Source organism: Equus przewalskii, chromosome 1 (genome assembly GCF_037783145.1).
Source record: "Equus przewalskii isolate Varuska chromosome 1, EquPr2, whole genome shotgun sequence".
Classification (NCBI taxonomy): Eukaryota; Metazoa; Chordata; class Mammalia; order Perissodactyla; family Equidae; genus Equus; species Equus przewalskii.
Window position 1 is genome coordinate 21,335,920 of NC_091831.1, and position 13,775 is coordinate 21,349,694.

The following is a 13,775-nucleotide window of genomic DNA, read 5'->3' on the forward strand; positions in this document are numbered from 1 at the left end:
ATGAGCACAGAATATCTTTCCATTTCTTTATGTGTCCTTCAATTTCTTTCAACAATGTCTTATAGTTTTCAGTGTACAGGTCTTTCATCTCCTTGGTTAAATTTATTCCTAGGTATTTTATTCTTTTTCTTGTGATTGTAAATGGGATTGTATTCTTGATTTCTGCTTCTGCTAGTTCATTGTTAGTGTATAGAAATGCAAGTGATTTTTTTGTACATTGATTTTGTACCCTGCAACTTTACTGTATTTGTTTATTACTTCTAGTAGTTTTTTGGTGGATTCTTTAGGGGTTTCTATATATAAAATCATGTCATCCACAAACAGTGACAGTTTTAGTTCTTCCTTTCCAATTTGGATAACTTTTATTTCTTTTTCTTGCCTAACTGCTCTCACTAGGATTTCTAGTACTATGTTGAACAAGAGTGGTGAGAGTGGGCATATCCTTGTCTTATTCCTGTTCTTAGAGGGATAGCTTTCAGTTTTTCATCGTTGAGTATGATGTCAACCGTGGGTTTGTGATATACGGCCTTCATTCTGTTGAATTACTTTCCTTCTATACCTATTTTATTGAGAGTTTTTATCATAACCCATTTGTATTCTTAATCATTTGGTCCTCTCAAAGTAGAGGAGCCAAGGAATTTCAGGTAACTAAAGTTTCCATTTAATCAACACTTTATTCTCTATACAATAAAATCTCAGGAAAAAGCAACAACAGAAGCTTTAAAAAAATCAATAATTAATTTAAAAGACATATATTACCTAGTTTACAGAAAAATTGACCTACAAGGTTTTAAATACAAATATTGTTACCAAGAAACATAGCTAGTTTCCAAGCAGTTTAAGTCAACTTAATAAAGCACTGAATTCAAAGTTCTCCAGTAAATACCTTGACCTTGCACCTATTCCTGTTAAAAACGATTTAAAAACAGATTGAAAGACAACTTCTTTACTCGTAGTAAAATCAAAAGCAATCATATTATTTAGACCCCAACCATAATAATAAATCTTTTCAGTTCCTCAGAAGGACGTATTATTGGAAGCCATACTTTGAAAAGACCAGGCTATCTTGAAAATTGCCTTCTAAAATCGTTGTCATGAAACCAAAATCCATAGCAAAATATGAAAAAAATAAAAACAAATATGACAGATTCCATTCAAAGTCCTTGATATGATGCAACATAAATAAATTGTACTCTTCATGGCTAAAAATCTTTTTGATAAATGAGTTTAATCACAAAATTGGATTAAAACACTAACATTCTAATATGACAGATTTCTTCCTTCACTGAACCTTATGTAATGGCCCACTTAGTTGAAAATAATGAAAAAATTGAGGACTTAAGTCCTATAATCTATTTTACTCAAATAAATGACCTAAAACTTTTCCTTTTCACTGCAGGATGGACCTGTTTCTCATTTAAACACATTCTTTTCCAAAAGAAAAAAAAAATCAAGGCAGCCAAATACATCTAGTTTGAATTTTCAATATAATGTTCCTAAACATGTCAGAAACATTTACCATGTACACGACTTGCTTCAGTGGTGAGTATGCTAAAACTGGAACAATATACAGAAGATCAGCATAGCTTTTTGTCAAGATAACAAGAAAGTTCGTAACACATTCCAGATTTTCCCTCAAAACTTTCCCTATTCAACGAAAGATTAAAAAAACAAAAACAAAGACAGGTAACAACTATTTCTTGAGGAGCAGCTTCAAATCCCTAAGAGATTGAAGTCTCTCATCTTGTCTAAACCCTGCTGTAGGGAAGGTCAAGTGGAATTCTGGTGAACTCTCTCACCCTAGAATTGTATGAATGGGTTAAGTTGACTGATAATGTGATAAAGTAGAAAAGGCACTGGACGAAGAGTCAGGAACCATAATTGTGAATCCAGATGATGTTACCTTGAACATGTCACCTCACTCAACCATAATAGGTCTTTCATGCATAAAATGAGGTGGCGGTTTCCAAAACTATGAGTCTAAATTTCATCCCCACCTTTACTCCCATTTGACTCTGCAAACTTTAACAGAGAATTCCCATTTCCACTCATATAATAGAAAGCCTAAATGATTCACACAAGGGCAGAATTTTAGCATCCAAAGAGACTTGCAAACCTGAAGAGCTCCCACTTCTTTTACTGGGGAAACTTCCTTTTTATTGGGTCATGGAGGCAGAGGTCAGCTAGCACCACTTTGCTAATTCCCACTTCTCCCATAATTATCAAACTCCCTCTCTGACCCACTAACATAGAATTTGCACACCTGTGAGGTGTGGTCCCTTCCAATTATAATGAGGCTATGGTTCTTCACTTTAAAATGGGAGTCGAAGGCTACAGGTTCTGTGCCCCTTATCTCAACTCTAGGGGCTTGTATGTCAGTCATAGCCTTTACTGCATAAAATACAGACCCGTATAGAGAGTTTCAAATTACAATCTTAAGTATAGGAATAATAGATTTTGTATCACCTGAAACCTTGATTTTAAAACAATTTTTGTGATCTAAGAATATAGGGAGGGGGGATGGGGAGTTACTGTTTAATAGGTATAGAGTTCCAGTGTTACAAGATGAAGGAGTCTAGAAATGGATGGTGGTGATGGTTACACAATATTATGAACACATTTAATACCATTAAACTGCACACTTAAAAACAGCTAAGACTGTAAATTTTGCTATACATATTTTACCACAATAAAAAATATTGGAAGACAGCCAACACCCATGACTCCAAAATGGCATCAGTTGTACCAGTGGAAGAGAAGAAATTCATGAATGTGAAAATAGAGGAGCTGCCAAGATCAATACTGATGTGGGATTTCATCCCAAAAGGCATCACTGGAGTGTTTCAAAGAGGTTCCTACCGGTATTACAACAAATGTCAACAAGAAAGGGAGCCTCACTGGGGTATCTATGGTGCTGGCAGTTTATGTGCTTTTCAACTACATATTGCCTTTCTTACAAGGAACTCAAACATGAGCAGCTATGCAAGAATCATTGAAGAGGGCCTGGTGTAAAGGGTGCACTGTGCCTTCCTGATCATGACCTTCTTTGCTCTGCATTCCTCCCTGAGGAACTGGATCACTGCTGAATGCTTTCATATCCTAATAGAGAACCAATGCCCAATAAAAGAGGACTGATACAAAAATAAAAGACTGGAGGGGCCAGCCCGGTGGCGCAGCAGTTGAGTGCACACGTTCCGCTTCGGAGGCCTGGGGTTCCCCGGTTCGGATCCTGGGCACGGACATGGCACTGCTTGGCAAGCCATGCTGTGGTAGGCGTCCCACATATAAAGCAGAGGAAGATGGGCATGGATGCTAGCTCAGGGTCAGTCTTCCTCAGAAAAAAGTGGAGGATTGGCAGATGTTAGCTCCGGACTAACCTTCCTCGGAAAAAAAAATAAACAGACTGGAAATTTTTTTAAAAGGACTCTCCCCCGCAAAAGAAGAATATACTAGTATTATTTATAGTGTCTGCATAGGAATGACATTCTATTAAATAACATCCAAAAGAAGAAAAGAAATCAAGTCTAGTAACAGTAAATTTAGAGTCAGGTAATCAATCCCAAGGCTTGGGAGAAAATCTTATGTCCTGCTGGGTGGCCAAAGACAGAGTCAACAAAATAATGCCAAGTACTAACAACTAAAAATTTTAGAAGAGGTCCAGTTTCAGCTGGCCTAATGAGGTAGATGCACAAAGATGGTAAAGGCTGACCATTCCTGACCCATCTTTGCCCTCCCTACTAGAGGATGTTTTTCTGTGGGAGCACTTCTCAACTGGAATTTGCTTTGTCAGCATGTATCATTTCATAAAAATTATTTGTCATTGCCTAGGGTAAAATACTAGTGAAAGATGATTACAATTACCATCTCCCACTTTCCATACCTCTGTGTTAAGTGGAGGGGAAGTTAGGAAAGCACACTCTTTAATAAAAAGAGACAATGGATCTGGAAACCACACCTAGGAAAAGAACAGGCCTGGCTATTTCGACAGGTTGTTCTGAGCCTAAAGCTATATTTCTTATGCAGCGATTCACCCACCAGGTGTAGGCAGACGAGGTCTTGATTCAGGAATTTAAAAACAAACAATGAAAAATATCTCTGGAATAACATACAAGAAAGTAGGAGACCTGAGTGGTTTGGGGACGGAATGACTACTTTTCGCTATATACCCTTTTGTGCTTTTTGGATTTTGTTCCATGTCTTTATATTTCTTATTCAAAAATTAATTTCAAATATTTAAAAATGAAATTGATTTTATAAAAACATGACTCAAATAGTAAGTTTACCCTAGAAACTAGTAAAATCATTCTTGCTTTTAAAAAACTCAGTGAGAGTGCTTCTTACTTCTCTGATTTTTAAACTCTTCATTGTTTATGTCCATGAAGTATTTTTAATTTTATTAAGAGTTGCTTTTGAATAAGTTATTTTAAACATTATTTAATACTTACAATTTTTAAGCATGAAAGCAAGTTTTACACTGCAATATTTTATAAGTTAGTTCTGTCAAATCTGTTATTTTCTTCTACCCATTTATAAAATCACTATGTCCTAACATAACATCCTCTTTGTTACATATCTTCTTAAAGGGAGTTATAAACAAACAAAACTAGCCAATCATGCCTGAAAAATAAGCTATGAGAAACATCAGAGGAGCTAAATGTTATATTAGTTGTTTCATTATACAAATGTACAAAAAGTCTCACTGGATTGGAGTCTCCACTAAATTTACACAGCAAAAAAAAATGATTTTCATGTGCTTCTTTTGACATTTCTAATTGTTTGGTATAGGTGCTACCATTATGTTTACTTCTGAAGTTCCAAAAGAAACCACTAAATGTTACTAGGGGGAAACTTCAAGATGGTACAATGACTTCCTGTAATGACAGCATGCGATACGCACATACTGCAATGCTCAATGCCTTTCTTTCTTTTTTTATTATTCCATTACACAAAAGCTTAAAATGAAACACAAAAACACAGCATAGGGAGGCTTCATTTGTAAATAAGACTATTCTTTAGCCAAAAATGACAACTATTCAACCATTTCCAAATGCACAAATGAAAGCAAATCCAAAGACTGGACAATTGGGTAATAGTTGACAGGCAGTAAAAATTAAAGAAAATCAATCAATAGTCAGGTTTCTAAAGTCTTTTATGTATGGTAAGGAAACAATACCTTCAAGACTTGCTGAATCAACCCAACTTTTAGCAGTACAGGTGTATCTTCCCTTGGTCATAAATCAGAATATTGGAAATGGAGTAAAACGCAACATTTAAATTTCTACCCCTGGTGATCAAACATTCCTTCAACCTCTGCATTGTTCAGCAAGTTTTATGGATTTCTGCTTCTAAAATGTCCCATTCTCCTCTTTCTAATCTCAGACATTGCCTTAGTCCATTTGCTTATCTCTAAATGTCTCCTAACTTGTCTCTTTGCCAACACTCTCTCCATCACAACATTCTTCACACCACCAAAGCTCAGACATACCTGATAACGCCTCTCATCAGCTAAAGTAAGTGCCACAGAATAAAAACTAAATTTCTTAAAATAGCACCCACAGCCTTCATAATCTGATACTCTCAACTCACCTTTCTTGCTTCCTCCCCCCACTACATCCATCCCACAGACCTACATGCCTTTGTATATTCTATCATCTTGGTTTGTAATTTACTCTCCTCTTCAACATTTGAGAGACCCTCTAAAGCTCAACTCAAATGCCATCCTCCTCCATGAATTATTTCTCCTCCGTGAAAAGAAATATTTCCCTTCTCTGTGCCCACCTGCACTTCCTCTTTAAATCATTGCTATAGTATAGCTCTCAGGCTGGTGCTGGCATCAGTTACATAAGTGTCTCTCTTCCCCACTACAGTTCTTGTCTGGGTCACATATGCTTCCCTTAAAATGCTGAAAACATATCAAGCCATTCAAATAACATGGACCTCTGTTCTCCAGAAGTTTTCATTCTAATAAAGAAATATATGAATGTATATAGATATATGCATAATAAAGTTAGGGGGCAGATTTTATGGTATGCAAATTATATCAATAAAAAAATAACTTCAGGGTAAGTGGTACATGAAAGAAAGATAATCCTCTCATGTACTTCCTCAACAGGCAACTCTTTAATGATAATAATGTTTTTAAGAAGGTAAATACCATCTTGGTTTGGCTAAAAAAATTGTTGAGAATTGAGTTCTCCATCTTTTTAAATTATAGGTATAGACAAAAAAATTAAACTACCTATTGACTCAGGAACTAATAAACCTATTTATAAATCGGTTCCTGCTCTCTCAAATTCACAAAAAATGATCATCACAGAGCCTTCTTTTGCTTATCTAGGTCATCTCCGTGAAACTGGGTATTTAAAAACACAATTAGATTCACCCATGACTTGCCAAGGATAGGATCACAAACTGCCTTTTGATTTCTACCTGAATGATCCAAGTATCTTAACTCCGCCTCTTGAAGCAAACCAAGCTAAAACAGGCTTACTTTGGTAATGCTTGTTTCATCAACTTTCTACCAGGAAAGCCAGTTCTATTTTAGAAATAAAGCCCACATTAGTTGTTTCAGTTGTTCTTGTGTACAGGAGTACACACACACACTTTTTTTCCTACTATCTTTTAAAAAAATTGATACATAATTTACATACATAAAATTCACTCTCAAACTGTAAAATTCAGCGGTTTTTAGTATATTCACAATGTTGTCCAACCACTAACACTATCTAGTTCTAGAACTTTTTCATCACCCTAAAAGGAAACTTGGTCCCCATTAAGCAGTCACTCCCTATTTCCCCTATCCTCCGCCCTGGCAACCATTAATCTTTCTCTATGTTACATATATAAATATGCTGTCTTTATGGATATTCCTATTATGTACATTTCATATAAATGAAATCATATAATATGCGGTCTTTTGTGTCTGGCTTCTTTCACTTAGCATAATGTTTTTAAGGTTCATCCATGTTATAGAAGGTATCAGTACTTCACTCCTTTTTATGACTGAATAATATTCCACTGCATGGATATACCACATTCATTTATCCATTCATCAGTTGCTACACATTTGAACTGTTTCCACTTTTTGGCTATTACAAATAATGCTGCTATCAACACAGGTGTACAAGTTTTATGTGTGAACATACGTTTTCAATTCTCTTAAACATATACCTAGGAGTAGAACTGCTGGGTCATAATGATAACTATGTGTTACTATTTTTAACCATTAAACCATATTAACTTTTTGAGGAAGAGCCAAACTGTTCCATTTTACATCCACACATACAGTTTTAAAGGGGAATAACAACACTATTTTTATTTTCACATTTTGATTAAAAACAAATTGTTCTATCCCTAGAGAAAAAGATTTCCAGTGGCACCCAGTGTTTTTAGAAGTTAAAATAAATCCGAGGTTTTACAAGATAGATTAAACCCCTTTGAAGCATCAAAATGTATAGCAATACATCAAAAGCTTACTAGAGCAAAGTTCATTCTAGTCATCAAAGAGATTAAATATGCAAATATTAAAAAATGAAAAAGGAAAATAATGACAACTCTCAAGTTTATATACTCTGCCAAAAACTATGCACTGATCTCCACTCATAGCAACTTCCTACTCAACATCTCCAAATAGATGTCTAATAGACATTTCAAACTTAACATGCTCAAAATTAAACACCTATCCTCTCTCACCCCGCCAAACCTGTTCCTCCTGCAAACTTTTGCCAGGCCCAAATCATTGATGTCAAGTTTGACTCCTCTCTCTCTCTCACATATACCCCACATCCCAGTTAATAAATTCTGTTGGCTTTATCTTCCAAATATATGCACAATCCAATCAAATCTCACCACCTCTACCAGATACATCATCTCTCACCAAGACTATTGCACTGCCTTGGACTAGACTCAAAACATCCAAAACAATACTTTCAAACCATATGTTAGATCATGCCCCACTTCTGGTCAAAGTTATCCAGTGGCTTCCCAACATCCCTCCTTCGTTCTATTTCATCCATGCCAGATAATCTTGGACCTCAGGGCCTTTGACGTTGTTGTTCCCTCTGCCTGCCATGATCTTCCACTTGATATCACATACATGCTACCTCACCTTCTTCAAGTCTTTGTTCACATGTCACCTTCCCAGTGAGGACTTCACCTAGCCATTCTACTTAAATTTGCCATTACCTCCAAACACTCCCTTTACCTTCCTTTCGTGTTCTACATTTCTCCATAACATTTACACTAACACAACACATATTTTACTTGTTTGTTTCTATTTACTTCCAAGAATATAACCTCCATTAGGGCAGGAAAGGTTGTCTGTGTTGCTTACTGCTAAATTCCCAGCACTTAGAACAGGACCTGACACACAATAAGTGCTCAATAAACATCTGCTTACAGAATAAAATGAACAAATGAAAGGAAGCATAAAGCTGCCCAGAAAAGACGAGAAGAGCTAAACAGAGGTCAGAGAAATATTTATGAGGAACTAATATACTTAACATAATAAAGTCAGGGAATGGGAATGGAAGACACGATTTCTAGAAAAATATGCCACAATGTTTCTACAGTTTGCTTTAGGAAAAGTTGCTATCCTTGCTCATTTCATTGTTTTTTGGAAAAGATTTGTCCATTGCCCACTGCCAAGGGCCTTAGCTTCTGGAGAACTGAAATAAACTCTGGGAGTTGACAAATTCCTGGAGAGATGATGCTCTTTTCTCAATTGCCACATAGATAGAGAGCGCCAAAGACTTTCACGGCCTTGGCTTCTACTAGACCCACTCCCAGGATCTTCACACAGTATAATCATAGATTTCTTGGGCACCTTCCCACTAAAACCACTAACTGGTGAATTCACCATCCTTGGAAGTACAATCACAGCATCTTCAAACTAAAACGGATCTTAAAATGATCTAGCCCAACCCTCACATATTTTATATATAGAAAACTAAAGTAAAAAAGAAATAAAGTGACTTGCTCAAAATATCTTGAAGAGTTACACTAAGTATTTTTCAAATAGTAACTGATAAGCATTACAAAATCTAAAAGAATTCAGACAGTTTGGAACAAATCCTCTAAAATCCAAAACCAGACAATGTTATTTACAAAAATTAAGTAGAAATGGTTAGACCTCATAATATCAATAACTCTATCTATTCACACATTAGATTTAAAAGTTACAACAGGGTCATCAACAGAACTATACTCTAGCATTCAGCAAATAAAGTAAATGATGGACAAATTCAGATTTTTAAAAAACGTACACCTCTTCCCAAAAGGAGGCTTTCATTGTCCAGTGTTGGAAGTGATGAGGCTTTCTAAAGTCTTTTTGCAAGTACCAACTTTCCTAAGCATTACTAGCTTCAGAACAGCAGTACAAGGAGTATTCTATGAACCAGCCATTTTCACGTGGGGTTCAGAGGGAACGTTGTTAAAATCTACATGATCTTCACCACCACCACCACCCTCCCTCACCCCTGCCACAATACTCTAATATACCTTGTAGGGAGATGTGTCCTTGGCACTGTTACCAATTAAGAGTATGTTGTAGCCTTCAAGTGCCTTACAGTGGGAAGAGATTGAGAATTACTGTTATAAACTACGTCCCATCATGCTACAGAAAAAGAATTATTTTCATGGACAATAATTTCTCACCAAAACCCTTTCCAGAGCTTGCACCTAGTGAAATTCTACCCTGTCTTTCAAGGCCCACCCTTGTTCCTCTTTCCTGGGGATCTTTTTCTGACCACTCCATCTATGGTACTTTTTTTTTGACCAGATGACCTATATGGCATTTGTTATCTGTACCTGTCATTTAGCATTCATTACACACTGGCAAGTAACATCTTTTGTATTATCGTCTCAGTTGTTGCTGACCTTTTCTATGTTTGACAGGAAAGTAGAGTCAGAATCCCAAGGAGTTATGTAATTGATATTTCTATAGGGGTTTTCTGGAAGGTAAAGCGTAATTCTCTTATATATGAAGGGGAAGAATCAGAAGCCCTAAAAGAGTGATTCAGTTTAGAATACAGAGCACCAACCATCACTGAATTGCAATTTTAGAAGCTTTTGGTTATACCAAAACAATGATTCCCACCCTTTTAAAATAATAAGGATGCCTTTTGAGGTCAAAATATGTTTTAAAAAAACAAAAACTCAAATAGTACTTAAGTATTCAATCTCTCTTAATGGAGAGGATACATGCATTCAAAAGTATTAAAAAATATATGTAAGGTATGGTCTTCATTTGCTCTACAGAGCATACTTAGTGTACACAAGAAGTTGAGGTTCCCCTAGGACCTCAAACTGGCACATGGTTGAATTTTATTGTGCTGTGGACATGGGATATTACTGCCATATCAAAAAGTACTGCTACCTAAAAATATTTAGGAGCAAAAAAAATATAGAAATACAACCAGCAAATCCCCACCCTACCCCCAAAAAACAGGGCATAAAACCCTTCAGTAATTCAACCCCTCCTCCCATCAAGTAGCATATTTTACGTAATAAGAAACAATTCATTTCAATGTTTCAATACTACACTTTTCTTATGGTTTTAAATTAATAAATAATATAGCAAAAGGAACAAAGAAATGAACATTACAGATAAAACCAAATAGCAAATATTTAAAGGTCCATCTCACATATACTTCCTCATTCTAGTGAAATCTCAATCCTATTTACCCATTTCATCACTCTCTTAAAACAAAACAAACAGGCTGCCTGGTGGCGTAGTGGTTAAGTTCTTGGGCTCTGCTTCAGCAGCCTGGGGTTCACAGGTCGGATCCTGGGTGTGGACCTACACACTGCTCATCAAGCCATGCTGTGGCAGCGTCCCACATACAAAAACAGAGGAAGACTGAGACAGACATTAGCTCAGGGACAATCTTCCTCAAGCAAAAAGAAGAAGATTGGCAGCAGATGTTAGCTCAGAGTCAATCTTCCTCACCAAAAAACAAAGAAAAAACCACCAATATTTTCCAGCAAAGGCAGAAATATCATTCTAATCTTCGTTCAAGTCTTTTGTACAGTCACCAACAAGAACGAGCTTAAATAAATCAGCAGCATAGCATAGGGTTTAAAGGAATTAGCCCTGGGCTCAAATCTTGGCTCTGCCACTTATTAACTGTATGATCTCGGGCAAATTACTCAACTAAACTTCAGATAATTTAGGTAAAGTGCTTAACAAGATCTTTGGCAGGTTTTAAGGGCTGAGAAAAATGGTTAATGATTAATTAAGTAATTATATATAACAGATATATAACAACAAAGATAGTCTTATCATAACATTTTCAAACCCTCCTTTCAACTCATATTGTCAGTTCCTTCTTGTCTGGCTCTGACAGGCCTATTCCAGGTATCGTGACCTCCACTGACCTATAACTGGTTCTACTACTTCCAGTTCTACCCATGGCTACTACCATAGGCAGTTTCTGGAAGTTAGGAAAAACTTGACAAAAATCAGAACAAAACAGGAGGCCTCTTGAGTAAACCAAAACAATAAAATCCACTTTGAAACAGTGAATTCACTCAAGTAGGAATCACTGCCTTAGAAACTGAAACAGAGAAAAAGGGTAAGAGAAAAAAAAATCAAAGTATTCAAGTACTCTTAAAACCCTTACCTCCAGTTAAGCAAATGATTTGTTTGATGATTTTAAGCCCAAACAAATTCTAAACAACATCATTATTGTCTGCAAGAGCCCTCAATAACCAGAACTAATGAAACATGCCTCATTAAATTAAAAGTGGTAAAGAAAATTATTTAATGATTTCACCACTGGTAGACTATTTTTTGATATAAAGTCTCAACAACTTCTTAAAGGTTCTCCTTTCCTATGCATTCCAACTAGTGGTGAATTAGTTCTTCTCCATGTGTTTAGGCCTCCTGCTGGGAAGCATAATTAAAACTAAGCAAGCAACAATTCCACTTGGTACTAAGATCCTGTCAAATCCTTCAATGAGCTGAGTCTGATTTCTCCAGTAGCCAGCTGAGAGTTCTGTAAGAAAAACTTGGAGCTGCTCAACTTGATGCTGGCCACTCAGTAGATGGTACTCTTCCCTTTGAGCCCAAATCAAACAAGCGCCAAGAAGCATGTCCTGTGACATTCAGGTGTGATACAAAGCAGGAATTCTCTCTTCAAAGCACTTAGAGTCACAACCCCTCCAGAAATGCATTCATCAAAAGCTGATGGTCCAACTAGACACTTTTAAAGAGCCTGGGGAAGTTCAGATTATAAAACATCAAACACTATATAAAATCACCTAACTCAAGTGATTACCAAGTAATCAGCTTCTCAGAGCCTTTACTATGTCAAGCAGATACACTGTTCTTATTCAGTAATAAAATGTTCCTGCCTTATTACATTCTGCTATACAGGTGACAGCCTTTCAGTGGCTAGTGACCAAATCCTTGTTTATCTATCAACTGCTTCATTAGGGTATTTAATGACAGCAAAGTGTTTAGAGAACTATGATTTTGTCATTCTCAACATTCATTAAGACCAATGAAAGATGTATTACTTTCATATTACTTTCAACATTTTTTGGTTAGAAATAATTTGATATCCACTTAAAAAGAATCAAACATCCTAAAATAAAATTACTGTAGATCTAGTTTTGAAAAAAAAGCAAGTGTTTAAAGTCTTATGGATTTCTGATTCATTAACGATATGTATTACTTTAATACATAATAGCTCCCAACTATTACGTGATGAGTAAGGTTTCTCACATTCCTGTTTCAGAGATTTTTTTTGAAATTTAAAAAGCAGACAGTATGGAGAGAGATGGAAGGAAATTTCTTTTGGTGCAACCTCCGGTTGAATGGCAAACTTTTCAGCAATCAGCTAGGAAACCTTAAAAATTCCACCTTTCTCTAGGAGAGATATAACTCAGGCCTGGCAATGAAAATCACAGAAGGCATGGTAAGAGGAACACCATTTTAAAGTTAAAAAAAAAAAAGTAGGAAGTGGGGATAAGGAATAAGACCAATATATCAACTTCACTGCTAATCTCTTTCCCTCTTTCACCTCTCATCCGTGCCGTTCATGGTATACACTTAAGCTCATTCAACAAAACCACTTGAGTTCTGACCATCACCCTTCCCCAACCACTTCCTTAGATATTAAAAGGCTGACCTTACAGAATCTTTTTCTTATGTACTAATAAGACAAATAAGATTAGAAGTGACAATGCAGCTAATAGTTGATGGCTCTAATTTCTGAAGGATTAAAACTAGAGTGTTCTTAAAGAGTCCCTGGGGAAGCCTTGATTCCCAAATATACTTCTTTAGACATACCAAGTAAGCCTAATTACCTTCTCCATGAGGATATTGAGTAAACCTGTCTTTTTGCTATGACATTAGTCATTCCAGCAGATCAAAAGATGACAGGATGAGAATATTGTATGGAAAAGGAAAAAGGAAATGCTGTCCTTGCACAGGATGGGCTGAGCCATTGTGGAAGAAGTTCAGAGAAACATTGCTGATGGTGACAAATTAAAGGCATACACCAAGCCCCTAAGATACTGAAAAACAGCACTTCTCCAACCTGATTACTTTCCACATTGTTGGAATTCCAGCTCCTCTAGCAGGCAACCATCAACAGCCATGGGAACTGAATTAAACAGGCTTCTGAACTCACACCTGCACTGTCCTTTCCTCTTTCATCCAAGGAGTGAGCACTTTCTTGGTGGGAGATGGGGGAGTAAAAAATTACAAGAATAAATTTAAAGGGACATGAGAGTTAGTAAAAAGAATAAAATAATTTCACATATGTTAC

General features: G+C 36.3%; 1 protein-coding gene and 1 pseudogene across 43 annotated transcripts in view; one reads left to right on the forward strand and one right to left on the reverse strand.

Moving 5' to 3' along the window:
- Positions 1-13,775, reverse strand: part of ADD3 (adducin 3) — a 185,873-nt gene that overhangs the window by 117,049 nt on the left and 55,049 nt on the right. The gene's annotated exons all lie outside the window — the stretch shown is intronic.
- LOC139085537 (ATP synthase subunit f, mitochondrial pseudogene) lies at positions 2,731-2,996 on the forward strand (annotated as a pseudogene).